At 42.7% G+C, this 26,566-nt stretch overlaps 1 protein-coding gene and 2 long non-coding RNA genes across 6 annotated transcripts in view; 1 reads left to right on the top strand and 2 right to left on the bottom strand.

Moving 5' to 3' along the window:
- The window catches only part of LOC118497401, a 6,972-nt gene extending 3,285 nt beyond the window's left edge, over positions 1-3,687 (top strand). Inside the window, exon 2 of the long non-coding RNA XR_004899925.1 lies at positions 3,047-3,687. This is a non-coding gene — a long non-coding RNA (uncharacterized LOC118497401). The remainder of the gene's footprint in view (positions 1-3,046) is intronic.
- ARHGEF7 (Rho guanine nucleotide exchange factor 7) overlaps positions 1-26,566 on the bottom strand; it is a 132,984-nt gene that overhangs the window by 104,012 nt on the left and 2,406 nt on the right. The window lies entirely within an intron of this gene.
- LOC118497402 lies at positions 3,069-26,566 on the bottom strand. Its single transcript, XR_004899926.1, has 4 exons — positions 26,554-26,566; positions 17,419-17,422; positions 5,185-5,189; positions 3,069-3,187 (listed from the first exon to the last, which is right to left on the bottom strand). It is a non-coding gene; the product is annotated as an uncharacterized LOC118497402 (long non-coding RNA).

Here is a 26,566-nt window from a genome sequence, read left to right as displayed (position 1 = left end):
CTGAGCTACACAGCCAAAGTTCAGAAATAATCTATTATAAATAAAGAATTTTAAATCATCAGTTAACAGTTTGATTAGGGTCCCTTGCAATTCTGTGAAAGCTAAGAAGTAGAAATCTCTGAGCTGCAAAATTCCAGTCCTTAAAGTTATTCACTTTCCAACATCATGAATACTTTTACTTGTCCCTTTGTTACAAGGCCTTGAGGTTTTCCATCTTGCAGTAGTGTACCTCAGGAAGACAACATATGGGTGAATGGTCTGCTCTTTTATGTGCTGCGGGAGAAAGGCCATTGTGAAAGTGGAGGTGAGATGGCTGAACCAGCACAATTCCCTCCTTGGTCACAGGCACCTTCTCAAGCTAGTCAATTTTAAGTAAGTGCATATGCAAGCTGAGGATCTGGAAATGGATTCCCTTAAAACTATCCCATGCCTTCAAAAGTCATCATGTGGGTGTGGCTAGCTAGTTCAGTGTATACTGTACCTCAAACAACATATCTGTTTGGAAAACTAATGTGAAAGAGTCAAAACTTTATAGGAAGCAGTCCCTGACTCTGAAACATAACATGCTGACCTTGGACAAGTCACTGGACCTTTCTGGGTCTATGCCCTGATCCCCAATTTAAATCGAGCATATTCAGCCTTTCTCATAAAGCCATTGGGAGAATCAAATGGAAATGCAAAGAAGAGTGAGACAAGGTCCCTGCCTTCAGTGAGGCCAGGAAGAACTGCACACAACATGACATGTAAAAACACAGAGATATACACTCAGGACCATGGCAGCACATAGAAAAGAAACAAATGTTATAGACATATGGCAGGGACTGAGGCTTAACTAACCCAAAGGGTGACATCTAAGTTGGGGATAAGGTGGTGAGGAAGCATATGGCACTGCATCTGCAAAGGTGTGACATTCAAGAAGTCCATGGTGTTTTGAAGGCTGGTGAGCAATCAAGGGCAACTGACTGCTCAGTTGATCAGTCAGTTCATTGTTCAGTTGATCAGATCATGGGTGAAACTACAGTAGAAAAAAAATACGTGTGAGATGTGATGGTACAAAAGAAGATATTTAAAGTCCTCCTTATTTCACTGAGGAAGCTATATGAATGATAAGTGAGCACATGAAAAAAGTGTTCATCATTAGTCATCAGGGAAATGCAAATTAAAACTACAGACAATACTACACACCACCAGAATGGGTAAGATGGAAAAGGCTGACAATATCAAGTATTAGCAAGATGGAAAGCAACTGCAACACCCACATATGACTAGTAGGAGTTTAAAGTGGTACATTTGGAAAACTGCAAGTTTCTTTAAAAGTTAAACATCTATGCCCAGCAATTCCTCTCCTGGGTACTTATCCAAGAGAGATGAAAACTTGCCCACAAAAAGGCATGTACAAGAATGTTGGTAGCTTTATTAGTAATCACCAAAGGCAAGCACTCTTCAGTACACTCTCTAAGGTATTTAGAGAAAAGCTCTGGCCTCAAATGACCAACTGCCCAGTTCACTTTCCAGAAATCCTGTCCCAAGTTTTCCACATTAATAAACTCCAGGCTTAACCCAGGCTAGTGTGGCTCAGTTGGTCCTAGAGACTGAAAAGTTCACAGGTTCAACTCCTGGTCAGGGCATATACCCAGGTTGTAGGTTCAGCCCCCAGTCAGGGCACATATGAAAGGCAACCCATCAATGTTTCACTCTCACATCAATGTTTCTCTTCCTCCCATCCTCTGTTTCTTAAAAAAATATATCAATAAGTATGTCCTCAAGGTGAGGATAAAAAATTTAAAAAAAAAAACCCTCCAGATTTTCCCATTAAGAACTCTAATCAGGCAGAGGCATGGGAAGTCCCAAAATCATTGTAGATTTCCTTTCAAATATGATGTTTGTACTTAATAGTTGATAAAGGGTGTGTCTGATGTTCTGAGAATATGCTACAATATAAATCATGAAGCAATGTTAAGGTCAGACTTCAGAGACCTCCACAGCTGTCCAGTTTCCTTCCCAACTCTTCTCTACTACCCACATCATGCCAAGAACAACCTGCTCCACCCTCAGTCCACACAAGGTGCCAACTCAGGCAACTGCCTCCTCTCTGACTCTGAAAGTTTAGAGAGCTTAAGTGCAGAGAAACTGTATGAGAAAAGAGAACAGGCAGTTCTAGCAAGGCAAATACTTAAAGTTCAGTGCCATCACAGTGATTAAGATCAAGAGTATAGAAACACAGCTGATACTATCTGGGAAACACTTAACTCCCCAGGACCCCAGTCCTCAAAAATTCTGATTGGGTTGGTCTGAAATACAGCCCAGAGGTCAGTGTGTGTGTGCATGCATGCATGTGTGAAATTTCCCATCTGACTGACTATGTATGTGCTTTTGAAATACCCCATCTGATTGATTTTCAGCCAAGTCTGGAACTGCTAATACTATATAACTCAGTGTTTCTCAAATGGACATATGCATCAAAATCACCTAGAGTAACAGTTTACTAAAACCTGCCACAGAGTTTAAACTGTAGGTCTGCGGTGGAACCCAAGAATTTGAATTTCTGACAAGGTCCCAGAAGATGCTGATGATACCAGGACCATACTTAGAGAACTAGTGGTATAAGTAGACTGGTTATTAAAGACATGTTCTGTTTTCCCCCATTGGAAAAACAAATTTCCAACTACAGAACAAAGGTCTTCCCATCTCTCTGCCATCAATAGCCTCATCACCCCAGCTACAAAAATCACTTCCTCTGAATACCTGTGGTTCTGTCTGCAGCCCCCACCCTGTAGCTGGACCTATTGGTGCATGTCCTATTTTCACTATAAGACATAAACCCTGAGTGCAGGGGCCCATAGCATCTCCTGTTAAATAGACTAAATAACCTGCTCACTCAGGTCACTGAATTCACTAATCACAGAAGTGAGAGAACCTCAGTGTAGAAAGGTTCTACATTCAAGGCAGACTGTTCTTTTATAGAGGAAGATACAGTAATTCAGGATAGATGACCTGCCCAAAATTATGCAGCTCGCTTACTTCACCCACCTTCTCTGTATTCCAGGATGCAAACCTGTGAAGACTACAGCAACCAAGCTCCCTGGTGCATTAGCTTCTGGTGAGATTCAGCCCATCACTGGCCCTAGCAGGAGGAACCAGGCTGGCAGCCACTACGCTGAGCAGCTGCCTGCAATGGCTGCAGTGACTGTGTGTTCCCCACCCCAACTCTGCAATCAGTAACAACACCTTGGGAACTTAAAATCGGGCACAGAGGAAGTGTTTATACCACAGAAATTGGCAAACCCTACAGATCAGGGATCCTCACCCCAGACAGCCCATTGCTAAGCCTTTACCAACACACCACTGACTGTATTCCTCAACTGAAGACCACAGCTCCTATCAGGCCTTCTCCTGTGGCTGTACCTTTCACTGACTCCAGGAACCTGCTTCCCTCACTTTTCCCTTCATGCCCAGGGGAAGCAGTGGCTTCCCAGAATACTTCCACATCATTACAGGTTGTTCTTATCCCTGCCCACACTTAGTAAATATCCTCTTCATTAAACTCTACCCAACCACTGTTTAGCATGCTATCTGCTTTCTGCTGGGACCCAAACCTACTGAGCTTCTAGTGGTACAGTTAAAAATAGAACAGTGTCACAACAGAAGATGGGGAATAATTTAGAGAAAGGATTGAATCAATTATCATACTTCCACAAAACAGAACACCACCCACCACACAGCCTTTTAAGAAGAGGCAATTTTATATACTAATATGTTACAATCTCCTAGTTACAGTAAGTAGGGGAAAGGAACATAGGGAACAGTACACATAACATGCTACTTTTTGTGTAAAAATAAGGGAAAAGAACAGGCAAGAAGAAAGTGTGTGTGGGAGTTTAGAAATGCATGGAATATCTCTGGAAACACATGTCGCCTGCCTCCAGGGAAAGGAAATGGGGCCTAGAGGATGGGAAGAAATTTGCTTTTTACTCTACTTTGTTGGACCTCTTCAGTTTTGTACCACATGCAAGTATTACTAAGTAAATACATTTTTAAAAGTAAGAACAATTTAATGTTCCCCTCAGGCCATGGCGCCTTCCCAGTCCTTTGTGCACCCAGCCATCAGTGTGTTGGGGTCCTTGTACGACCAATCTCCGCCACTCCAGGCCAAGGTGCAATGCCATGTTTAAAATCCTGAGCTCATCTTCTAAAAGCCTAATTAGCACTTATTAATGCATCTAATTTTTAATTACCTGGTAGCCACTGCTTTATTCTAATTAGACTGAAGCCATCTCCTGGCCAGGACTGACCGCACTCTTCCATAGCACTGTGTGCTCGTTTACCAGTCAGTGATGTTCAATGGAGTAAAAATGTAAGGTTGACTGAGCCCACTTGGCAGTCTATGGGGCAGCCCTTTCTCCAAATCTACTGGAAAACAAATGAAGCACCCAGCAGAAACCTCAGGGATTCAGTTGCTAAGGATCTTCCCAAAATGCATAGCCAAGGGTTACAAGCAGTTTACTGAAAGAAACCCAAGCCTTTAATAAAGTATATTTTTCCTTTGTTTTCCTTCTTCAACTTATCCCAAAGCCCAACTCTTCTATGGAAGCTGCAATCATCTGGGGAAAAAGAAAATGTCTCCCATCAGTTTTGAACTAGCCAAATTATAAATGGCAATAAGAAATATGAATGTATAAAATCTCCAGTTCCCAAGCTAAATTCAGATATCCAAGACATGTGAAATGTCAAGGAGAGGCCCAGCAAAACTACACAAATTAACTGGTGTCCCTTGAGGTTTGGTTCCCACAAACTGCGAAAGCATATTTTATGTCCTTTAGAAATGGTCACACCATCCAAATTCATACCAATGCCAAAAGTGGGTTTTTTAAAGTGTAAACATAAATCATTCACCAGACAACCAAGAATAAACTGCACTGAAATTATATTTTGTTCCCCCAGGAATGTTAGATCAAAACAGGCTAATGGGTATTCACCAAGTGAGAGCACCCTGGAAAACAGCTCATGCGCTGTCTTGACTCTGATGCAGGCACCAGGGAGGAATAAGTGCACGGAATGGACTGTTGTCACTGTCTCATTACATCCCCTAATCAGATGCCATTTCTTATGCCTTTGAAGGATCTTGATACAAGAACACAGAAGAGGACTGACTTCCGGCCAAGATGGAGGTGTAGGTAGACACACTGTGCCTCCTTGCACAACCAAAATAAGGTCAGCAACAATTTAGAAACAAGATAACAACCAGATCTGACAGAAAATTGAATTGTATGGAAGTCCGACAACTAAGGAGTTAAAATAGACACATTCATCCAGACGAGTAGGAGGGCCAGAGTCAGGCAGCTGGGTGGAGAGGGGTCGCGGCACAAAAAGCAGTGGCACCAGATGCATAAGGCATCCCAAATGCAAGACCACAGTGGGCGGACCCTGGGCGCACCAGAGGCTGGCAGACCCAACAAAGCAGCAACTGTGAAGCAAGGCACTGCGCGCAAGGCACCTGGCTGTGCGGGCCACGTTCGTGCACAGAAAAACCAGGTGAAACTGGGCAGTGAGACAGAACTCACAACCCATGGTTCCAGAACCTCGGGACACTGATTGAAAACACCTGTGGGGGTTAAGGCGCAGGGAGAGACCTGCAGCATCACAGGAGAGTGTGTTGGAGAGACCCATGGGGTCCTAGAACAAACACAAGCCCACCCCACACAGGAATTAGCACCAGAAAGGCTTGGGGGAAGCAGCGTAAGGGACTAAAATCAAACGGAGAGAGGAGCAAGCACCATTGTTCCCTCTCAGACCCCGCCCCCACATACAGCTTCACAACCCAGCGATTACATTGCCCCGCCCTGGTAAACACCTAAGACTCTGCCCCTCACTACATTAACAGGCGCAACCAAAAAAAAAAAAAAAAGGCTCAAATGGAAGTACAAATCAAAGCCCCAGAGCCAATACTTTTAAGTGACCAAGAGATAGCCAACCTATCAGATGCACAGTTCAAAGCACTGGTGATCAGGAAACTCACAGAATTGGTTGAATTTGGTCACAAATTAGATGAAAAAGTGAAGGCTACTATAAGAGAAATGAAGGAAAATGCACAGGGAACCAACAGTGCTGAGAAGGAAACTGGGACTCAAATCAATAGAGTGGACCAGAAGGAAGAAACAACCAAACAGAAAAGAATGGAGAAATAAGAATTCAAAAAAAAGTGAGGAGAAGCTTAGGAACCTCCAGGACATCTTTAAACATTCCAACATCCGAATTATAGGGGTACCAGAAGGGGAAGAGGAAGAGCAACAAGTGGAAAAGTTATTTGAACAAATAATAAAGGAGAATTTCCCCAATCTGGCAAAGGAAACAGACTTCCAAGAAGTCCAGGAAGCTCAGAGAGTCCCAAAGAAGTTGGACCCAAGGAGGAACACACTAAGGCACATCATAATTACATTAGCCAAGGTAAAAATGAAGGAGAGAATCCTAGAAGCAGCAAGAGGTAAGGAGACAGTCACCTACAAAGGAGTTCCCATCAGACTGTCAGCTGATTTCTCAAAAGAGACCTTACAGGCAAGAAGGGGCTGGAAAGAAGTATTCCAAGTCATGAAAGGCAAGGACCTACATCCAAGATTGCTGTATCCAGCAAAGCTTTCATTTAAAATGGAAGGACAGATAAAGTGCTTTTCAGATAAGGTCAAGTTAAAGGAGTTCATCATCACCAAGCCCTTATTATATGAAATGTTCAAGGGACTTATCTAAGAAAAGAAGGTTAAAAACATGTGTAGTAAAGTGACAGCAAACTCACAATTATTAACAACCACACCTAAAGAAAAACAAAAACAAACTAAGCAATCAACTAGAACATGAACAGAACCACAGAAATGGAGATCACATGGAGGGTTAGCAACAAGGGAGTGGGAGGAGGAGAGAGGAGGAAAAGGTACAGAGAATAAGTAGTATAGATGGTAAGTAGAAAATAGATGGGGGGGAGGGCAAGAATAGTATGGGAAATGTAGAAGCTAAAGAACTTATGACACATGGACATGAACTAAGGGGGGAAATTTGGGTGGGAGAGGGTATGCAGAGTGGAAGGGAGTGAAGGGGGGAAATGGGACAACTGTAATAGCATTATCAATAAAATACATTTTTAAAAAAGAACACAGAAGAGTACAGATTCTTAAGACAACTCAGATCAGACCTGTGGTCAGAGACTTTTCTTACCTGAAGTTGTCACCTGTTTGTGTGGAATAATCATTTTTGTTTTTTCTCTCTCATTCTTCAGTTTGTGACATAACGGAAATAGCCCATGAATTACAGCACAGTGTTTTGTGAGTCTGAGCCACTGCTTACTTTCTTCTTGAGCTCCATTTCTATGTTGTTTCTGATCCTTTGACATCCATTTCATCTCCTGCTGGACACATTTCAGGATGGTCGTGGTATCTTCCTGTTGTCCATCAGTGGAAAAGCCTATGGATGAGGTTTCTGGTCTGGTGGAAAGCTGCTAAAATATCTAAAGCAGGAACTTGCTGTGTATCCTCATATTATCATTATGGCAAAGGTTGAGAACCTTGTAGGAAGAGAGGAACACCGGCAGTCTGCTCTCTGAAAGGGATGCTGGTGGTAGCTTGGTCTCATAAGTATCACATCCTGACAGTCCTACCTTTGACCAAGACAACTCAGGTTAAAATGTCAAGTCCTACCCTACAGACACGGAGGGTATTCCAGTGTTTAAATCTGTGCTCTCTGCTGTCTCACGGGGTTTTATGCCTGCCCTGCCAGTCCCCGTTTGTTTTACCCTAGCTATTCATGCTCGCATCTGAACCCCCTCTCCATGTCTTGCCCACACACGACTGAAGGGCTGCAGTAGGAGCTGCAGAGCATCACACTGTCTTGTGCATGATCCTCCCGCCTAAAGGATCTTTTATTTTTAACCTGCCTGAGAAGCTGCCTCTAAGGCAAGAAGATTGGACACTGACCACCTAGGAAAAAATTCTATTTTAAATCACACGATAGCGTGTGGGAGGTTTGAAGGCACGCAAAGAGGGCTGGCTGACTTTGGAAAGTGACTGGGAAGCAAAAGGGAGCCTTCATTTGAGGAAGAAACCTGAATAAGGGGATAGAAAACAGCTGAGAACATTCACTGGCAAGCATGCCTCTATAAATAGCAGCTGAGACCCCCACCTCCCTAGAGGGAAAGGCAAGGGGAAGGAAGCCACCATGGCTTGGAACACTCACACTGCAAAAGGCTCTTACATGAAAGAACTCAGCAGCCCATTGAGACTTTCATTATAACTGTGAGTAATAAAAAGGTGATAAAAAGATCATTATCTCTCAAAACTCTTAAGTATCGACAGAGTATAGCTGAAATAAATAGGGCTGTGGCTGTGAAAAAGATGTCTAGCTGTCTGTATTTGGAAAATATGTTCTCCAAAATCACTTAGAAAAACCAACCTTCATTAAAGAAAGGCTGCCAATGTATACTCAGGAATTTTATTTCTTTCATATTACTCTAACTGGAATATCTTACTATTATGAAAGTATTTATAATTTGCCTGTCATATTTGATCATTCCTGTGCTTAAAACCCTCAGAAGCACCCCCATTTCATTCTGCAAAAGCCAAAGTCCTTTAAGAGAAGGAAAAGACAAATCACAGACTGAGATTAGATATTTGTAAAACACACATCCACTCAAGGACTTACATCCAAAACATACAAAGAACTCCTAAAACTCAATAATAAGAAAACAGACAACCCAATTTTAAAATGGGCAAAAGATCTGAAGAGACGCCTCACCAAAGAAGACATAGCGAGGGCAACTGAGCACATGAGAAGACGCTCCACATCACACGTCACTAAGGAAATGCGAGTTAAAACAGAGACACCGCTACACACCATTAGGTGCCACCAGCCCAGCACTGTCAACACCAAACGCTGGTGAGGATGCGGACCGACAGGAATGCTCTCCTGCATCACTGAAGGGAATGCGGAATGGTACGGCCACTTTGGAACACAGTTTAGCTGTTTCTTATGAAATTAAACATCCTCTCACCATATGATCCAGCAATCACATCCCTTGGATAAATCTGCTTTACCCAAATGAGTTGAAAACTTATGTCCAGGCAAAAACCTGCACACAAATGTTTATAGCAGCTTTATTCATAACTGCCAAAACCTGGAAGTAATCGAGATGTCCTTCCACAGGTTAATAAATAAACAAACTGGGGCACATCCAGACAACAGAAGACCATTCGGCACTAGAAAGAAATGAGCTACTGCACCACCAGACACAAGGAGGAACCATAACTGCATATTACTAAATGAAAGAAGCCAATCCAAAAATGCTACCTGCTACATGATTCCAATTATATGACATTCTGGAAAAGACAAAACTATGGAGACAGTGAAAAGATCAGTGGTTGCCAGGGGCTCAGCAGGGTATGAGGGATGAATATGCAGAGCACAGGAGATTTGGGGGGTACTGAAACTATCCTGCATGATAAATACTGCAATGGTGAAGCCATGTCATTATGCATTTGTCCAAACCCACAGAACGCACAACACAATGTACACTATGGACTTTAGTTAATAATATATCAGTATCGGTCCATCTGTTGTAACAAGTGTACCACACTAACGCAAGATATCAATAACAGGGTAAAGTTGGGGGAGTCGAAATAGAATATATGTGAATTCTCTGTACATTCCACTCGATTTTGTGGAAACCTAAAACTGCTCTAAACAATAAAGTCTATTGCTTTTTTTAAAGTCAAAGTCCTTATGGGAGCTGGACAGGCCCTGCACAAGTTGCTCCCTTGTTCCCTCTGTGGTCTCATCAGCCAGTTACTACTTCTCCCCCAACTCACACTGGCCTCTGCTGTCCCAGGCTTGCCAGGCTGACTCCTGCCCCAGGACCTTTGCACGGGCACTCCCTCTGCCTGAAATCCTCTTCTCAAAGTCAGGTCACACCTTCCCTCATACTCAGCAAGTCCTTATTCAAATGTCACTTCTGATGTAAAACTGCAACATCGCCCTAATTGTTGACCCTCCCCATCTTCCTCACGCTCCTGTTTCTAACACTTATCACTGCCTAACATAATGTGTAATCTACTTAGGTACTATCTATGTTTACAGAACAGCTCCCTGCACTATGAAATATATGCTCCATATGTGCAGTAGTTGGTCTTTTCGATGACTCCTTTATCTCACACCCAGCATATACAAGCACTTACTATTTGTTCAGTGAATTAATGAATTAGTTAAGGACCTATACCTATAACACTAATTAGTGACCATAAATTATTTCATCATAGTTAACAAAAGTGAAGTTGAGTGATACTGACACAGCACCTAGAACCAAAAGGAATGTAATTGGTTTAATATGAGAACTGAATATCTGAGGCAGAAACTATCCTGCAAAAAACTTGGAACTATAATCACCACAGGCAAATGAAAGAGAAAAGATGCTCTTAGAGTTTACCATAAAGCCTTCAATCCCTTTCTGTCGTGACTGACAGATGCATCTCGTTACTGCCGGCTCCGCCTGAGGCTGGCTGCCCAGCTGCTGCCCAGCTCTCTCCAGGACTGCCCACATTCAGTGTCCAGGGCTCCATTTTCTCTTTGTGTGCATCAGGGCATCAGTGAGCCGGGTGCTGCTGAGAGCCAGCACTCTGGTTTCAGCTGTCATCTCTCTATCACTAAGGAAAATCGCTGGCTCTGAGTTGGTTTTCCCCTAACCAGCTGGTCTGCTCCCTCAGGCCACTTCGGGCTCCTGTCGGCCAACACTTCATGCAGCCGTCCACAGACCTGCATGTTTAATTAGGCTGCCTTATATTAGTTTCCTGAGCTTCACAAATGGGCTGAAACGAATGGATGAAGACCTCATGTGATTCTAACAGTTCAGAGATGTGAGCCAGACAGAATGAGGAGGAGAGGGAAGGGAATGAATAAGGGCAACTGCCCGAACTGCAGTTACGTTACTGTTTTTGTTATGGCACATTGTCATCTATTTTTGTCTCATGGCAGCCTCAGGGGGAGTGTACAGCCCTTAGCAACTTCCTCATTTTCCCTTAGACTGTTTTCTCTGTTTAGATTGAGCCAATTCCATCAATGGGTCCCTAGTTCACTGGTTCTGTCTTGTCATCTCCATTCTACCTTTTCTTTTATCCTCACCTGAGGACATGCTTATTGATCTGAGAGAAGGGGAGAGAGAGGGAGAGAGAGAAGGAAAGAGGGAGAGAGAGAGGGAGAGAAGGAGAGAAACATCACTTGGTTGCCTCTCATATATGCCCTGACTGGGGACCACACCTGCAACCAGGCATGTGCCCTGAAACCAGCAATTAAACCCATGCATGACCTTTCAGTTTACGGGACACACTCACCAACTGAGCCACACTGGCCAGAGCTCCACTCTCCTGAGCCCATCCACTGAGTTTTATTTCAGTTATTTTACTTTTCAGTTCTGTAGTTTCCATTTGTTTCTTTTAAATCCTATTTCTTTGCTGAGATGTCCTACTTTTTTCACTTGTTTTGAGAGAATTTGTAATTGTTTCTTAATGCTACCTTACAAACCCTTGTCAGGTAATTCCAACATCATTCACTGGAAGGAGAAATGGTCACTAAAGGTCATCTCAGGGATGATATCTAGAAAAGCAATCCTCTAGAAAAAGCAATCATCGAGAAAAAAGAGCTTCCTGAGACCAGGCTTGGCGTGGTGGAGGTTGTCAAATATTGTCGTTGTTTTCTCCATATGCAATAGCTCAATGAATTCTTAAGAGGCTACTGAATTGAAAAGCATAACCTGGAATGAAAATCACGGTGCTTCTCCTCAGTGCTGGTGGAAGGCTGGTGGGAGCTGCACGGACTCCTCCAGACCTTCGGAGAACAAGGAGTCCCAGTTTAAGGGCCACAGACCCACCACCCCTTAGAAGCAGCCTTAGAATGAATCTTAAAGCTTAGCTAACCTCTATTAAGGAAGACCAGTGGCTGCCTGGTTATGTTTTGATATATTCCAGACCATTTCCAGAGGCAACTCCCTAGCCCCACAACTCGACATGAGTGATTTACTTTTCCGTTAAAAGCCTGTATTAAAGGAGAACCCTTACCTAGAAGTGTCTCCATATGTCTGGGTAGCTTTTAGTGACTCATCATCTTATTTAGCCTCAGTTCTTTCTTCCAGCCCTCATTTCAATATTGCAAGGATCTGTCTGTAAGTGCCTCAATTTAGGTAATATAGTCATCAAGTCTCACACAAACCTCCTGAGCTGATCTCTTCATGGAGACTGTGTTTCCCTCCTGTTTTACATAAAATTTTCCTAGATGCACAGAAACAGGTGAGTAGTCCCATTTTTTCAGGTATATTCCGAGTGCCCCTTCCAACCCCAGGCAGGATTTCTTTCCGACCTCTCTACCTCCATGCTTAATGCTCCAAAAGCCCACAGGGCGGCAGCATGGGGTCTGCTCTATCTCCAACTAAAAGGCACTGGTTAGGAAACTTCTCAAGCAAGAGGCGGTATCCCAGGTAGGCCAGGTAGGCAAGCAGCCAGTGCTTACCTGTGGGAAAGCCCCCAGCTGATCACACCTCAGTCTCCTGTCTTCTTAAAGGGCCATGCATGCAATCTGGCCGGTCCAGGTTATGGTACTGATGTGCTGATCACTAGGCTGTCCATGACTCTCAGATGTGGTCCCCTGGACCAGCCACATCAGCACGACCTGAGAACTCATTAGAAATGTAGATTCTCAGCCCCCACCCAGACCTACAGAATCAGGAACTCTGGGGTGGTAGCTTATGTATTTTCACAAGCCACACACACGTAAATGTAAGACCTACATAACCACCTAAAATCAAAGGCACAAAATGATGGAATGCCCATCCTTACTCGAAAACAACTTGAAATGTGCATACTACTAATTCTGGTGTCGGTAATACGACTAACATTTTTATGTATAATGGACAAAAACCAATGTTGGGCAGCTATGCCACATTCGGCTCTAAGAGAAGAAAAACCAAACCAACCCAGATATTTCCCGTCTGTAAGCTCCTCAGTGAGTATGTGTGTCTCACACGTCCCTCAATATCCCTGCCCCTCCTCCCAGTAACACTCTCCCCACCATCCTCTCAACAAAAAGAATTAAGGGGAAAAAAAACTGGTGGGCTTACTTCTACACATGGAGACAGAACTGAGCAGTGCATTTTTATTGCTTTGAACTGGAAAAAGAATACCCAGAGATAAACATTGCTTACATTTATTGTGATTATTAAGGAACAATATTTCTAATAAACACCTCTTGATTTACTTTTACTTCCCTTCATTTATTATAGGTAACAACCTGTTAGCATTCTCTAAATGAGGGAAAGCAAATCCCAGAAGAGACACATGTATATTCATAAAATTATAATACAAATAGTCCTCAATATGAACCTGAACTTTCTAAAAATTACACATTTACATCCTGATAATGCCTTATTCTGCATCAGATCTGGACTTTCAAATATTAATTGTAAAATAGAAATACAAAAAAGAGCAGTCTGTTTTCAGCAGTATTGCCAACTTTACCTCAAAAGCCACTTATTGTACATTTAATAGAAGATGTTAGTCTCAGAAGTGCTCAAAGTGACAACTGTTCAGCCTCAACACAACACTCATTGTACTTAAATGAACATGTTCAAACATATAGGAAATGAAAGAAAAAAAGCACGATAGATATATTTCCCTGAAACTATTCAAAAAGATACCGTTTAGTTCTAGAGTCTCCCTTATCAAGGAAAAAACAGCTGAAGGTCAACTTCCTCTTAACAAAATTTTCAAGGGAGGTGGTAAGTATCATAATCCCCAGCAAAATCACTATAAATTCACATCCCCACACACAACAGGCTCTCAATGAACTCCCAGCCACCTGACCACTCTCCTCAAATGAACCCACTCACACACCATACTCTATTTCCAATATTTCCTACTCCCCTCAAACCTGTGCTCAGAGCTCCCTGATTTTAACAAACCTCCCTCTCCACCCCTCCTCTCTGTCCTGAACCCACCCTCGCCCCAACCAGGTGCCCACCCTCATTACTTCACACGGGAGCCCTTGCTAATAAGGTCACTAATAACTGGGGAGACCACTCAATGGGGCTTGCCCAGACAGTCCAGTGCATTCCTATTGTCCTAGAACAATTAACAACAGTGGCCTCTTCCCCCTCACCCACCCCCAGCACATTGCCCGAGGTTTTTTGGTTTTTTGAAGCACATGGTCTTGGCCATCCTCTTCCATTGGTCACCGTCCTCTCTTCTGACTTAACCACCCTTCGACTACTGTCCTTAGCCTCTTCAGGCTTGTCAGCACTGCCTGGCCATCAATTTGAGTTCTTCAAGGCCTTCTCACATTTTCACTCTATAATTTCCCCACAAGAAATCTCACCACTCCTACACTTCAGTTCACATCTCTGTAGTGTGACTCCCAAATTTATATTTCAGGTAGGTGTCCTCTCTGAGCTCTGATTCAACAGACTCTGCACTGAATCCATTCATGATCTTGCACCAAACCAAGGCCCCACCCTGCCTGGCCCGTATCTGTCTCTACAGATGCCCTTGCAGCCTAATTACAGCCTATTCACTTAAGAGCTCAGCTCAAGTACCACTTCCAGAGGACAGCCTTCCCTAAAACATCACCTGTCCCCCTCTGCCAAGCAGGTTCCTCTGCTACACACTTTTAAAAATCTGTTCTTTTCCTTCAGAGCACATATCTCAATTTGTAAAACAGCAAGTTCATATAATTACTTTAATGTTATTCCACCCCACTGAGAGAGTATACTAGCTAATTTTTGGTAATTATTTCATGTCCAATGTCTATCACAATTCTTAAAACAAAAATTTGATGAAGAAATACACAAATAAATAAATGAGCTCTCTGGCAATAAATCTAAGTATACTATTTACCTTCGTGCATTAAAATTCTATACATGGTTTCTGAACTCACAATTAGGTTCAAAAGTAGGGTACTGTCAGTCAAGTGAATTAAAGCTCCATTACACACAATAAAAACTTAATTACGCCCTGGCTGGCATAGCTCAGTGGATTGGGTGCGGGCTGAGAACCAAAGCATCGCAGGTTCGATTCCCAGTCAGGGCACATGCCTGGGTTACAGGCCACAGCTCCCAGCAACCGCACATTGGTGTTTCTCTCTCTCTCTCTCTTTCTCCCTCCCTTCCCTCTCTAAAAATGAATAAATAAAATCTTAAAAAGAAAAAATTTAATTACAGCCAGTGTGAATACTGTCATATAGCACATATTAAGATATAAATGACATCCAGTAAAGTGCTCCTATTTAAAGTATACAATTGATAAGTTTTGACATGTGTACACTTTTGAAACCATCCCCAGAATTATAATAAGCATACCCATTATCTCCGAAGGTCTCCATGTGCCCCGATGTGTCCCTAAGCAAGCACTGATCTACCTTCTGTCACTACAGGTTACACAGCATTTTCTAGATTTTACGTAAGTGGAATCATACAGTACGTACTTTTTTGTCTAGCTTCTTTTACTCTACATAATTTTCCTCCATTCCCTTTTATTGCTGAGTAGTATTCCATGGATATGTCATACTTCATTTATCCATATACCAGTTCAAAAACATCTGGGTTGTGTCCAGTTTATGGCTATTGAAAACAAAGGTGCTATGAACATTTGTGCCCAAGACTCGGTATGGGCATGTTGTTTCCATTTTCTTGGGTAAATACACAGAAATAGAATGGCTAAATAATTAGGTGAATGTATGCTTAATGTTTAAGAGACAAAAAACTGGTTTCTAAATGAATTCTACATCACATACCCACCAGCAGTTCCTCCAAATCCTCACCAATACTTGGTATGATCAGTCTTTTACATTTTAGCCATTCTAATAGGTATGTAGTGGTATCTCATTGTGATTTCAGCTTATGTTTCCCTACTGACCGATAATGTTGAACATTCTTTCATGTGAGTGTATAAGGCCTGTTTGAACTGAAAAAGTTCAAACATTGTTAATACAGAGAACAGTCTGCGTGACATTGATGTAACCTGGCAGCCGAGGAGAGTGGACTAGAATGCGCATGCGTGAACAATGACGGCTTCGCTCACTGTACTAGTCAGTGGGGGCAGTAGATGCCATTGAGTAAGCATGTGTACTGTGTGCCTGTCGCATTCAAAATGACTGATTAAGTAGAGCAATGAATCTGCATCAAAGTGTTTTTTGCCTTAACCTTGAACAGTCCTCCGAGAAACTATTCAGATGATATAAAAGGCTGCAGCTATGAACACTGCTGATTGGCAGCTTCATCAAGTCAACATCCCCTCACATGTATCACGTCTTGTGCAGAGTTTTTTGGCAAAACATCAAATCACCCAGGTGACTCAGCCCCCTACAGCCCAGATTTGGCACCCTGCAACTTCTGGCTTTTCCCAAAACTAAAACTTCCCTTTGAAAGGGCAGAGCTTTCAGACTATTGATGAGATTCGGGAAAATACAACAGGGCAAATGATAGCAACTGGGAGAACTGTGTGAGGTCCCAAGGTGCTTACTTTGAAGGGGACCGTGGCGTCATTGTCCTATGTACAATTGTTTCTATCTTCTTCAATAAATGTCTCTATTTTTCACATAACATGACTAGATACCTTCTGAAGAGGTTTCATGTATCTTCTTTGGTGAAAAGTCTGCTCAAACCATTTGTCCATATTTCAAACTGGGTTGTTGGTTTCCTTATTATTGAGACTTGAGAACTCCTTATATGTTCCTTAATTGTTTGGTAGATTTCACCAGTGAGGCCATCTGATCTGGAATTTTCTTTATGAGAAGCTTTTTAACTACAAGTTTAAATTCTGTATAGATATAGTAGGGCTATTAAGGTAATCCATTTCTTCTTGAATGAGCTTTGATAGTCTGTCTTCCATGTAAATTATACAACTTCATCTAAATTGCAGAGAGGACCCAAGATGGTAGCAGAATAGGTGGAAGTTTCACCAATCTCGTCCCAGGACCAAACTGAAATTACAAATAAATTATAGAAAAATCATCCTGAATAACCAACTGAATGTTAGTTGGAGAGAAGCCACACAGCCAACTTGTGGAAGAAACCACATCACCACAACCAGACTGGAAGGAAATGTGGAGGCGTGAGAGGTCTGGCTGGGCTCCTACGAGCAGCAGCTGAAGCTCCAGAGGGATGTTTCAGCAGCTGGGGGGCAGGGTTTCCCCAGAGAAGCGTGGGGTCTAAACCCCAACCTGGGTTCCCCAGCCTAGAGCACTAGAACCAGGAAAGGAACCCAAACATCCACTGTGAGAAACAGCAGGGTTTCTGTCCACCAAGGAGAGATTGCTGGAGACACGGAGAGCATTGGCCTAAGAGGCCAATGCACAAAATTTTGTTCACAGCCACTTCCCTGGGGCTCCGGCAGAGGGAGCAAAGACTGGACTAGAGCCTCATGAGGAGAGTCTGGGGTTGGTGGCTCTGGGGAAAAAACTGAAGAACTGAAGGAACAACCACCAGGATCCCTGTGCTGAGTCAGACCCCATGCTGCAGAAGCCATCTCTCTCAGGCAGAGCACTTCCCTTTGAGAGGCATCAGCCTGAGGGGAAGCAATAGCCCCACCTGCAGGAATTACTCTCACTTCAAGGTGTGGAGCTTAAACCTGCTGCTGAAAAGTACAGATGGAAGACTTTCACTCTCCAAGCGCAACAGAAACCCTGAAGTTGGAGGTGGATCTCTGGAAATTCTGAGACTTTAGCTGACCCTCCCCCATGCCCTGTGCTTGCAAAAGTCAGCCTTGGTGTACAGCTTGGTTCTTTCTGCACACACCAGACTCAGCAGCAGCAGCCACAAGTTGTGGATTGTTGATAGCTCCAAACAGGTTGCCCTGGACCCTCACAAGCAGTGTCTGACACAGGCCTGCACCAGAGTCTTTACAGATCTACCTAATACATAGAAACAAACATAAAGAGATAACCAACATGGGAAGACAAAGAAACGGGCCCCAGAACAAAGAACAAGAGAATTCAACAGAAGAACTACATGATATGGTGGTGAGCAATTTATCAGGTGTGCAGTTTAATGAAAAACAGCACATCTGTTTTAGAAATCTAAATTGTAGAATTTATTGATGTTAAAATAGTCATAATACCCAATTATTATCCTTTTAATATGTGTATTGTGCCTTCTCTGTTTTTCCTGATCACTCTAAGAGGTTTGTCAATTTTATTGATTTTCTCAAAGAACCAGTTTTTGGTTTTGCTGATTTTCTCTAGTAATTTTCTGTTTCCTATTTTACTGATTCCTATTCTGTTGTTTGTTGTTATTCTCTTTTGACTATTACTTACTTTGGGTTTATTTGCCCTTATTTTGCTAGCTTCTTAAGGTGGGAACTCCACTAACAAACAACAAAAGACTTAATTATGTGCAGGGTAAGTACCCTCTCACTCCCAGAATATTATTTTAACAATTCATAAACAGTATGCTCAAGACTCTCTCTCTCTCACACACACTCACACACACACACACACACACACACAACCATGATAACTCTTATTTATTTGAAGAGCCAACTGTGGATTGCTGACATGGCAGTTACTCAGATTCAATCTACTATATTTTTCGGACTATAAGATGCACTGCCCCCCACCGAAATTTGGGAGGAAAATTGGGGTGATTCTTATAGTCTGAATATAGCTCACCTGGCTCACTGTGGGGAGGAGGGGTGGCAGCCTATGTTATTTATGCTATTAAATATTTTACCACATTTTTTGCTTCAAATTTTTTTTCCTATTTTCCTCCTCTAAAACCTAGATGTGTCTTATGATCCAGTACCTCTTACAGTCTGAAAAAATTCAGTAAGTAAAAGTACTTTGTCTGAGGTACAATAAATGAACTCTATTCTCCATTTGTCTTCAGTTGATCCAAGTCTTCAAGATACTCCATTCCGGTCTCTTGTCACTTAAAAGTACAGCTTCTGTGGTACTTTCTAGAAGTTTAATGTCTGCCACACTCTTTCAAGAATTTGATTACATTCCATTCATAGAGCTTGTTTTCAAAAGAAACAAAAATGCACTATCAAACAGGAGACCTATGTCCAGACAATTTCATGTTTCCATGAGAAGAAATCTGTTACCACCACCAATGTTTTCTGTGATTTATTGTACAAAAACACAGATCTTGAACAAGGTGATTTCTTCAGCAGCACGGAAAGATCACAATGAAGTTACTCCAGTAATAAAGACCTAGAATAAGATTCCATATGTTCTGATGGTCTCTTCTCCTGGAAAGCCAACAACACAGGTGAACAGCACCAGCATGATTCCTCTGAAACTCCTAATTTTCCATCAAAAGCACTATAACGTTCTTCCTTAAAGTGAATGACAAATTCATAATTTTTTGGCATGTGTTCAGAAAGCAACAGGCTTTTTTCAGAAAATCTGCATTCCTGACAAGGCTTCTAAATAAATTTGCTAACTGCAGTTGGATACTTAAAAGTCTCTTACAAACTTAAACTAATTTTAAGGACAAAAAATAGATGAAAAAGCATCTTCTTGGCATAGGATCTGAGTAGTGAGACACTCAGAATTGAGAAAGAAAGGCCATCGCAGGCCAGGGTATTTATAAATAATCCCAAACTTCACCATTTTAACAAAGGCATTACTAACAAAAACCATACTGCCAGAACAAGACTTCAGTGCAAGAAACTATGCAAACTCAAAGCAAACTTGAAACTGTGGATTCACATTCTACTAGACTAAAACAATATAAACTGGATGAGGCTTAAATTGCTTCTATATACCCTTTTTGGGGTTCTGAATTACATACAGCTTCTTTGAAAAGAAAAGATAGATTATGAGCCCTTTGTTAAAAAGCTACTCCAAGTATAACAACAAAGTTATGCACAATATTCCACTTTCACTCTCCATCCTTGTACCCACTATCTATTGCCACAGTAAGACTGAAAAACAAGCAGCCACAAAACCTCAGTGGCAGATTGAAATAAGCATCTATTTATGTTTATGGGGCTATGGGTCATCTGGGCAGTCTTGGTCTCTACCAGGCTTGCTCATGCAGCTCTGGTCAACTCTAGCTCAGGTGGCAACTCAGCAGATCTTAGCTGGGCTCCGCCCAGTATTTAAGATTGGTGGGCTACAGGTGGGTACAAGAGGCCTCAGTAGAGACAACTGAGCTCTCTGCCATGTGGTCTCACATCTCTCCATAGCTAAGCCCCAGGCTTATACTCAGGTGGAGGCAGTCTGAGAAAGTTGCAAAAGACGCAAGGCCTCTTGAGCCCTGTGCTTAGAGCAAGCACCTGTCACTTCTGCCACATTCCACTGGCCAGCTGAGATTCAAGAGTGAGGAAACAGGCTCTACTTCTGACAGCAGCTGCAATATCACTCTACAAAGGGCATGGCTGCAGGAAGAGGTGGCCAATTTGGGCCACTTCTGTAATCTACCACAACCCTCCTTTAATTTGCTTTGTGCCCTAGGAGGCTGACCTCTATTGAGACTCACATCTCTACATCATGTCCCCAAACCCTTCCCACAGCACAGTCCTGAAGAAACCATTCATTTAGACTACAGTGTGAATGACTATCCCTAGACTGTGTACAATGTACACAACCACAGTCAACTGCCCTCAGTTTATCCAGCTGTAAAACTATGAGTTTGGGCTAGATGATCTCTTGAGAATTCCTTCACACTGAGAATTCACAAATACTTTATACTTAAGGACCAAAGGCCCTGGCTGGGTAGCTCAGTTGGTTAGAGAGTTGTCCCAATATGCCAACGTTGTACGTTTGATCCCTGGTCAGGGCACATACAAGAATCAACCAATGAATGCATAAATAAGTGGAACAACAAATTGATGTTTCTATCTCTCCCTTACTCACTCTCTCTCAAAAAAAACAACCCTCTGGTTACTCTTATGACCTACTTGAAAGGCAGTACAGAAAACACGCATGTGTGTACAGGTGTGGATGTAATACATTAGCAGCATGGACGTAATATGAACCCAATAAAGACATGTTTTTCTGTGCATATGATGTGTACACTAGTACACAGTGTGAATAGTAGGAACCCAATAAATATGAGGTTGGCAAAAAAGTCCTTTTAGTTTTTTCCATAAAATAAAAGACACATTATTCATTTTCACCAATAGCTTAATAGATTTGGATATTTTGAGTATGTTGGCTGTCTCCCATATTGGCTTCTAGTGGGTAGAGGCTGGGGGAGCTACTAAACATATTCCAATGCCTAAAACAGCCCCATAGCAAAGAATTATTTTGCCAAAATGCCAATAGTACCAAGAAACTTCACAAACCACTTTTGACACGTTCAATCAGTCACAGCACCTTCTCCACAAACTTTTTGTATTTTAGTTGTGCTTTTACTTTTCTTGAAATAATAAAGCATAATATGCCAACAATGGTGCATATTTTCTTCCATCTTCAGTTTTAAAATGGCTACACAAAAATTCACCAATTTTGATAAGTTTTTTTAAAATTGCACACTGCTACGACAACTGTCACAATACAATCTAACAAAATCATTTCGAATGAAGTTAAAGACAACTAAGCATGACTAAAGCCATCCTACAGAAACAACTAAGCGAACTTTTTGGCCAACCAATACATTAATTAGATTTAAATAATTTAAATAAATGTGTTGGAAATGTATCTTCTCACATCCCATCTAGAAATATCCTTAGCCTTTCTCCCTGGCCTTTAGACACAGAACTATTCTACAAAAACAGGGCTGAGAACTACCAGTCTGGTTCATAAAACTAAAAATTCAGAGCTAAAGTTAGAAATACAAAAACATTAGGAAATAAATTCTCCTGCCCTAACTTGGTAGAAGTGATGGAGGGAAAAGTCTCCCAGGACACGGGCCCCAGGGACAGCCCCTGCCCTCCCTCTACACACAGAGGCGGCTGTCAGGCCCTCACTGCCCATCTGTCACTCCTGGCCCTTCTCAAGCATGAAACTCTATACGGTGAAACCTGAGCCCCCAGCCTGGCCCTCCACCCCTCAGAGCCAGCAGCTGTGTACACTCAGCAGCTGCGCAGAGACCTGGTGCTAAACCAGAGAGCTCTGGAAGCCAAATTCAGGGGTCCCACCAACCCAGACAATAGAGGTCTGTCAGGGTGAAAAGGGAGGGTTTGCCAGCCCCCTTAAGTTGCAAGAATCTATCTTGCTGTTGGAATAAAGAAGTATTCTTGAGTTTTGGTGGAACTGAGGTTCGAATCCTGGCTTTGAGTTTCCCTGGACATGGCAGGGAAAGTTTTCAACATCAATCCATAAAGTAATAACTATCATGTACCGAGGGCCTACTTCACCCAGCACTTCACAAAACCCCTCACACCTATCTACTCATGGTAATTCCTTCCAAGCATACACATCATTAACCTAGTTCTTAGGAGGAAGAAATTGAGACTCAAAGAAGTTAGGCAGGTTGCCCAAGGTCACACAGCAAATGGATGAGTGACTCTAGGGCACATACGGGGACCACCCCATAAACCAGCAGGGGTTGGGGACCACTGAACCTCCCAGCCCTGACACTGCCCATAGCAGAGTTGAGTCCCACAGGGATGGTGTGCCTTTACTGCCTTTCACTTAGAGTAACAGGGGCAAGAGAACCCAGCTCCCACATCACTCAATCCAAAAGGCTAGAGATGCCCCACCAAACAAGAACAGCTCTTTCCACAACCCCTCTTGTGGGCCCCAGTCCCCTCCAATTGTTATTTTTTATATCGAGCAGTTGCCTCTAAAGAGAAAAGAAATTCATTAAATATATATATATATATATATATATATATACACACACAGTGCTTTCATTTTAAAAGTTTATTATATGCATGCATATGAATTTGTATTGCATTGTTTTAAATCTTGGCATAGACGGACATCCAATAAACTCAGAGTCAGATGGCCCAGAAGCCACAGTGAGTGTTATCAGATGCCCGAGCCAGAGCTTAACTGTAGTCCTTGGGTGTGCACTCCTGTGGATGAGTGAGAAGGTTCAAAGTGAGTTTTCCTGGGGTCATTCCCCAAGGACAGCACTCCCTAGAGCAACGTGTCCTCTTCCAGTTGTCTCTGAAGTCCTGTCCAGCCAGGAAGCAGCTTTGCTTTGCTCTCACCGAGAGCCACCTACCCAGCTCTCCTGAGTGACCCCACTGTGCCCCTGCCCCCTAGGGAGCCCTGCTGACCAGCAGCCTATGCTGCACAATCTAGCCCTGGACTCTGTTCTGTCTGCTGTGGTCCCTCACATTGTCTGGCTGGCTTACTGAAGTGCCTTGTAATTTCTGAAGGCATAACTACCTATCTCCCCTTGATTTAGTGCAGGTTGGGCAGCCAGCAGGTGCTCAAATAGCAGCAATATTGTCATCACCTGAAAGATACGGGGCACTGGCAGCAGGGTTAGAAAGTTCTGACATAGACTGGAAGGTTCTGCTTCCATGTGCCAGCTGGGTGACCTCTGTGTTCTCATCTGTAAAATGGGTGCAACATGAGATGACATTGGATCAGCAGTTTAGCATAGTGCCTGCAACTCAGGGCACACATTTTTTTCTTTAAAGAAATCTATATAAAGGCACAGTGGGCAGTGCTTAAAAAAAAAAGAGATGAGAAAGCCATTACAGGTGTTATCTCTATTAATAGAAGGAGGTCCTGGGATAGCACAAACACCAAATTCCTCCAGAGAGTTCACAGAGGCAGCTGCCCCTGATGAAGGCCATCTCATGATCCTTTCCCCTGGTGTCCTCCAACCCAAGTCTGATGTGTGTGTGTGAGTATGCAAACACGTATGAGAGTGTGTGTGCATGTGTGATGCCAAGAGCAACACTATAGCACATCTAGTGTGGCTCTTGGGAAATCACTTCAGGCATTCCTAATCTCAGTTGAATTTAGGTTTGTTTGCTTTGTGTTGAATGAGCCAGCAAACGTAGTTACAGCTGCCCTCTTCTTTCAGCCTCAAACCCGAAACAGGAATCAGCCTGGTGCAGGGTTGAGACGCTTCTTCAAAGTCACGTGCTTCAAAAGCAGACGTTTATTATTGCAAAGTTAATTATTCTGAAATTGTAAGTAGTTTCATTAGAAGCAATTTGATATAACCAATAATTCAATTTGCAAGGTTTAAAGAAGTCTCTGTAAAAACACAACAGGAGATACATGTTTTATAACTAGAACTTTCTCTATGAGTGCTTCACAAGCCAATCAACAGCTATGGGGCACAGCTTTCCAAATCAAAGCGAGACTCTTGCCACCATACCTCAGTGCCATCACTGACCACAGCCTTAGGGCAGCAGTCCCCAAAACTTGTTGGCACCAGGGATCAGTTTCATGGAAGACGAGGTATGGGGGGACAGGGAGCTTCAAGCTTCATTGCTCATCTGCCGGGGGTGGGGGGGACGGAGACAGGAGGCAAACTCAGGCCACTGACCTGCTGCAGACAACTGACTTGGGGCAAAGAGACCTGGGAAAAGGTAATTTTCTCACAGTGGGCACTTAGAACTGCTGTCCAGCAGCTACTGAGACTTCATTTCTCTTCCCACCCTCACTCCTAAACACCCCAGAATCTTAGGACTGATCAGAAAGCAAGACACGTATTAATTAAGAAACAGAACTGTCTTTTTCCTATGCTGTATCAGAATTCACTGATTTTTTGTGCTGTGGAAGATCACCAAGGGCTGCCAGATCACAGTCTGGGGAAACACAAACCATATTCTAATCCATGTGTCAAAAAAAGTCATCAGAGGCTGGACAGCTCAAACGCAGTCTCCTTGAATTTTTTAAATCTTCTGTTCTTTTTTATCTACACCTGACTTCATGACTTTTGGTTCCCTTCTGCCTCATGTGGTTCTTGTTCTTATAGTTATGCTTTCTCCTGTAATAAACTCCCCCAAACCTATTAGTTTAGTCTTTTTATCTCCCATAGGGCCTGGCACCTGCAGGTAGGCAAGTGCTTAATAAATGGACTTGGTTCAAATTTATTATGCAACCTGCTTTAGGATGAATTGTCTCCAAAAATGTATGTTGGAGTCCACACCCCCAATACTTCAGAACATCATCTTATTTAAAAGCAAGGTCTTTGCAGATGTAATTAGTTTAGATGAGGTCATGCTGTGGGTAGGATGGTCTTATTCCAATGACCGGTGTCCTTATCAAAAGAAGAGGTGTAGACAGAGAAGAGACCACAGGGGGAACACCATGGGAAGACTGTACTTGTGCTACCACAGCCCAGAAACCACCAGAGGCCTTGGTGAGGCCTGGACAGATCCTCCCCTGGCGCCCGCAGAGGGAGGGCAGCCCTGCCCACACTTGATCTGGGACATCTGTCTCCAGGACTGTGAGAAAATAGATTCTGTTGTTTAAGCCACTCTGTTTGTGGCACTTTGTCATAGCGGCTCCAGGGCACTAATACACAGCCCAACAGTTTAAACCAGTTTAAATGCACGCACACCTGCACACCCGGGACACTTAGCAAGACCATAAAAGTAGCATCTAACTTTCCATTATATTCCACAAATGTTAATTGATGGGGAGTCTCCTGTGCCGCACTTTATGGATTCATGTATGTTACGAGCATAGAGAGAACCAGGTTCCTTGAGGTTTTCATGGTGAATCAAGCAACCTCATCTGCTGATTTACAGGTAAAATTAATATATATATGCATTTCATGGTTTTTCACTATTTTAGTGGGTTTTATTAATCTTACAGTAATGTTCCATCCTCTAAAACTTCAAGTGTCAACTCGTGAGCTCAAGGCTAACGGGACTCACTGGATTCTGTATTTCTGGATTCTGTGGCCTTCACATGTTTCTCATCACAGGAGGAATGAGGGAAGCAAACAGTGTGGGTGGGTCAGCAAAGCATCCTGGCCATTCCTGGAGAAAATCAGTGCCAGGTCCTCATATACAAAGATCTGGGAAACCCTGTGATCCCCATTTTTCATGCCCCTGCAGTAGGGAACACATACTGTCAGCAGTCATGAAACACGCCTCTTTTCTGAACTGCTCCTGTAAAGTGTATAATCCCCTCTTTTCCCTGTCTAACCTTCCATTTTAAAGAAAAGCAGAACTGCATAAAGGAGAACCTGAACAAAAAAAAACTTCTTAACGCAAGCAGAGCAATATGAACCAAATGGCTGTCCTCTAGGTTCTCCACCCTTTTACTGGCTCTAAAATAGAACAAATGAGCAAAATGCAAGAAACATATTAGAGCATGTTTTCTTAATAAAAGGCACATGGGAAATCTGAACCATCCCAAAACTTTTCTCCATTATGCACTATCCCCAGTTTAATGGTTCAAAGTTTTAAATGATAAACGTGCGAATGCTGAGCTGCAGGCTGCTTACACCCCATTAACCAGTTGTGTGCTCATGTGGTACACAGGCATAAGTGAAGATCCTCTCAATTCCATACGAATGTTCGGTTCAGCTTCCAAGTGTTCCTTTTTAAGGAAAAAAAGTCCTCAGACCAACATTCCCACATTCCAGTGAAAGCTGTTCAGCATGCGTGCTTCATGGCATATATTATTTGGTATGCATGCAAACATTAGAAAGCTCAAATAAATGACTCTTCTCAGAAAA

The sequence above is a fragment of the Phyllostomus discolor genome, chromosome 11 (assembly GCF_004126475.2).
Source record: "Phyllostomus discolor isolate MPI-MPIP mPhyDis1 chromosome 11, mPhyDis1.pri.v3, whole genome shotgun sequence".
Lineage (NCBI taxonomy): Eukaryota > Metazoa > Chordata > Mammalia > Chiroptera > Phyllostomidae > Phyllostomus > Phyllostomus discolor.
Note: the sequence above shows the minus strand (reverse complement) of the source record. Positions and strands in the feature narration are given on the sequence as shown.